Source organism: Leptonychotes weddellii, chromosome 9, assembly GCF_054177405.1.
Source record: "Leptonychotes weddellii isolate Sample4059 chromosome 9, ASM5417740v2, whole genome shotgun sequence".
In the NCBI taxonomy this organism is placed as follows: Eukaryota; Metazoa; Chordata; class Mammalia; order Carnivora; family Phocidae; genus Leptonychotes; species Leptonychotes weddellii.
In genome coordinates, this window is record NC_138377.1 from 31,358,176 (window position 1) to 31,362,705 (window position 4,530).

Genomic DNA, 4,530 nt, shown 5'->3' on the forward strand with positions numbered 1-4,530 from the left:
CCCCAGTTGTGTGGCTGGGTCAGGAGTCCCACCCCACTGGGAAATGGGTATAATGAGCTCCTTTTGATTTATCACCCCACTGTTTGGGTTAAAAATGTAAATGGCAATTTTCTTCTAAATGTAAATCATAGGCCCATTCACTAAATTAAATAATTTGAATGACAATAATGTAGAGAAGAAAATGAGGACTCTGGGTTTTCATCACAGACTAGGCCTCTATTTCTTAAAGAAAAAGCAAGGAGGAAGGGAAGGAAATAAGTGTCAAACCAAGCAGGATCCCTGATGATGGCTCAATGGCTCCAGGAAATTGCAATAAAAGGACATAAAATTACAGAACCAATTTCTCCAAAATGGCTCTATACTTCCTCAGAAATGGTCTGAGACATTCAGGAATTCATATATAAAGTCTTTGAACTAGAAAAGATATTCAAGATCTCGGTCCTCTGTTGAAAACTGTCCAGGGACTCCCCCTCCCCTTGCACCTGACTTGAAATTCAAAGTTGTAAAAAAGGCTTCTGCTACCCACAGGATCTGGCCCTGCTCCCACCTTTGTCCTCTCTCAGATTTTGGGGGGAAGAAAACCCTCACATCTGCTCAACCGCCTTAAGGGGTTGCTGGCACTCTGACTCCTGTGTCCATGCCAAATGACACTCTTTCTGTTCCGTGACAGCCCTCCAGGTGACACCCACCTACATTTTCAGAGAAGAACACCATTTCAGATCTTTTAACAGAGAAAATAATTTTAAGCGGAGAACCTCTAGGCATTTTATTATCAGTGTACTTGATGGGGAAGCAGGAGGCAAGTGGAGGACAAAGCATCAGCTGACACCCCACAACCCACCAGCCCCCGACTCCCAGGTGGGATCTGTGACATTCCTCAGGCACTCCTGGCTGCCCTAAAGTGAAGGGAAGGAAGAACAAATGGTTAATTTATAGAGATCACAGTCCTGCAAGAAGAGAGTCTCCCTTAGTTTACAAATGTCTTAGTGATTTATTAGAAAAAAAGCATTCTTACCAATAACCTAACTTCCAGAAGGAAATGTAGATAAAATTAAATGTCCTTACAACTTGCAGCCCAAATACTTGAGGCAGGCAGAGTATAATGTTCCTCCAGGAAGCTCCTGTCTTCATGTCTAGTAAGAGGGAAAAACAACCTTAACTTGAAAATGGCAAGGCCTCCAGTATCTTGTAGGTCCTCTTTAACATATGAAAATCCTTTTGAAACCTCCCTCTTCCATACCTCCCCCAACTCCCAAGTATATAATCAGTCATCCCTCACAACCCCGGGGCAGCAGCTCTTTCTGCCCAAGGTCCCATCCCTGTGCTTCAATAAAACCATTTTGTACCAAAGATGTCTCAAATATTCCTTCTTGATTGTCGGCTCCAGACCTCACACTACCAAACCTCTCTTGTATTCAAAAACTACATCATACTTACTAGCTAAAGTTTCAAGAATTTTTCATATCACCAAGCCCTGGTCTCATTTTCCCATATCAGAGCTCAGATGAGGTTCAATCACAGGAGGACACCCTCAAGCATTTATTTTGAATAGTGAGACTATTCAATGAGGGAAAGAAGAAAATTAGATACCCTGAGAGGGGAAAGAGGAAGATCAGGAGGGAGAAGTTTGGACAGTTGTGGAGTTAAGAGGATTTATAGACATTTAGCCAGAGAAAGCTCTTGCCCCCATACCTGCCCTCCATTCCTCCTGCCCTAGTATGTCAGGTGTCTACAAGACCACATCAGGGTCCATGTTTTGCCAGAAGGACTCACATGATTCAGTATTTAGTCATACTCAAGGCTAAGATTTATTACAGTGAAAGGCTACAAAGCAAAATCAGCCCAGGGAAACCAGGCATGAGCTTTCAAGAGTCCTATCTCTGTGAAGTCAGACAGGACACATTCAATCCCCCCAGCAACAAATCCTAACTATGAGATGTTACCAGGGAAGCTCAATAGTGACTCAGTGCCCAGGCTTTTCACTGGGGGCTAGTCGTGTAGGCACTGTCTGCCTAGCATGCCCCCACCTTCTGGACTCCCAGAAGGAGAGTGGTGGTTGAACATAAACCACATTGCTTGTACAGACAGTATAGGCATAGTGAGCAACTTATCAGTTGGGCTGATGGGAACCCTCCTGGATGGCAAGTTCCCAGAGGCCAACCTTGCAAGCTGGCCCCTCAAAACACAGCCATGTGAGGCCTGCTAGCGTCATTCTTTCTGCATTCATTTCTGGGTCTGCTCAATGTCCCCTGAAACACTAACCTCCACCAAGTGTCCCACTCAGGGGATTGAGGCCACTGCTGAGGCCCCTCTGAAAGGGCCAGACAAGTCTGCTTGGCAAAGCCATACATTTATATACGCTTACATTTCAAGTGACCTCTTCTTCCTGTGGTGTCAGAGCTTCTGACAAGATCTCTTTGCCACACTTCACCCAACCCAGCTTCTCCCTGCCTCACTCCACAACTCCACTCCTGGAATCAGGTTCACTGGCTAGGTGGGTCTAATGTTCTGCTTGGCCTTTGGGAGTGAGTGTGGAAGCCCCTGGCCACCCCCCACTCCAGAGGAGGAAGAGTTCATTCATCAGGTGTTTACTGGGCATCTCAGGAATGGACCACAGGAATCACAGAAAGTGATACTGCAAATAGCCCCAGGAGGAAGGAGCCTGATGTGAGGGTAAATCACTCCGGAAATCACACCTAGAAGCGTAAGGCAGGGGTGAAGGAAAGACTCTGGGGTCTGGGCTCAGGTTCTGGCTCTGCTCCTTGTTAATTGTGGGGTCCCAAACTCTATATTTGCAAAGTGAGGATGATAAACTCCACCTCATGTTTGTTGGGAGGATAAAATGAGAAACTCAACACCAAGTGCCAGTTCTCTTGCCTTTCATCTTTTCTCTGTTCTAAAGGGCTCCAAACCATTCCTGCTCCTTTCAATAGCTAAATTCCAATGTTAAAGGCATTAGAAGACAGCTCTGTAGTGTAAACAATAACCCTGCCTCACCCTCCCAGCAAGGATTATCATCCGGGAGGAGGTCTGTTGGCTCAGCAGGAAAAGGCTCTGAATACAAAGGCTCTCACAGAAATCCCTAGCCCCAGAAAGCTAGACTAAAAGGGAAAAAGTTTAAACAAGTTTAAGTTGAGAGTTGACCCTAATCAACAAATATTTATCATAGCTCTCTTCCTGGGATGGGTACAGTGAGGGCCCTAAGAGAAGTGAGGGACAAGACCTCCAGACCTCGTTGTCTTCGCTCCTAAGGGAGCTGGAATTCCATTAAGAAGAGGAGCTTCAGACACTTGGGGTAATAAAACAACTGTCCAGAACAGAATGAAATCAAAAGCTTGGTTATAGTTTGGAGAACAGACTCTATAGTGTGCTAAAGGAACAGTTAAGGGACAGGGAAAATGCTGTCTGGACCTTTGTGATAGGCAGCCCTTAAGAAGGCCCCCAACATCCCCACCTCCGGTAATCAAGCCCTTGATTATACCCCCAATATGGGCTGGACGTAAGACTTGGTTCTTACAAACAGGATACCGGATACAGCAGAAGTAATGGGATGCCACTTGTGACATTAGGTTATAAAAGGACTGTGCCTTCCATCTTGGATATTCCCTCTCATGCACTCTCTCACTTGCTCGCTTGCCCTGAGGAAACTAGTTGCCATGTTGTAAGATGCCCTCAGGAGAGGTTCCCATGGCAAGAAACTGAGGTGGTCCTCCTGCCAGTAGCCAGCAAGGAACTGAACACCGCCAATGACCGAGTGAGTGAGCTTGGACATGGTCCCCCTCGTCCAATGAGACTGCAGCCCTGGCTGGTGGTTTTCAACCTTACGAGAGAACTTGAACCAAAGGCACCTACCAAAGCCACACCTTGACTTGTGACTCCTAGAAACTGGGATAATAAATGTTTGTTGTTTGTAGCCACTAAGTCTTGGGGTAATTTGTGATGAATCAGTAACTAATACAGCTGTGAAGGATGAGTGGCATTGCAGGGGATGCAAAGTGTGAGGGGGAAGGAGGTGAAGGGGGAAAGGGGCAGAGAGAGACAAAGAGAAGGGGAATGGATAGGAGTGAATTTCAAGTGGACGCTTTGGTGAGAAAAACTATTGAGGAGACTAGCTCCTGTTTAAAAACCTGTGCGTGATGTTCAAGGCCTGACCTGTAGGCAGTTACAGAGGCTTCGCCTGGCGGGCCCGGGAAAGGCGCCCTGCACTCAGCAGCCTTCGGGCACAGCCCATGGATGGCATCTGGAGGGAGGTGCAGTCACTGCACTGGGGCCCCCTTGCTGGTCGTGCGCTTCGCACGCCTGCATTCCTCCCTGGGAGGCACCTGCATTCCTGTCTCTGTCTGAGGCTCAGGCAGTGGCCCTCTTCAGGTGCCCATCTCCGCTGAGGCCTCCTTCGAGGGTGAGTGCGGGTAGGGGAGGAAGCCATGAAGACACTCTCCCCACCGTCTCGGTCCCCGGGACTTTTCCACTCTGAGCCCTTCCCCCTTCCCTCTCCTCCCACCTCGGGGGCCCTAAAACTGCCTTTTCTTC

The 4,530-nt window shown here is 47.5% G+C and overlaps 1 long non-coding RNA gene across 1 annotated transcript in view; it reads right to left on the reverse strand.

The window, feature by feature from the left end:
- Window positions 1-746: 746 nt before the first annotated feature.
- The window catches only part of LOC115942598 (uncharacterized), a 13,899-nt gene continuing 10,115 nt past the window's right edge, over window positions 747-4,530 (reverse strand). The window contains exons 3-4 of the long non-coding RNA XR_004077232.2: window positions 1,016-1,133; window positions 747-896 (exon numbers count right to left, since the gene is read on the reverse strand). This is a non-coding gene — a long non-coding RNA (uncharacterized LOC115942598). The remainder of the gene's footprint in view (window positions 897-1,015; window positions 1,134-4,530) is intronic.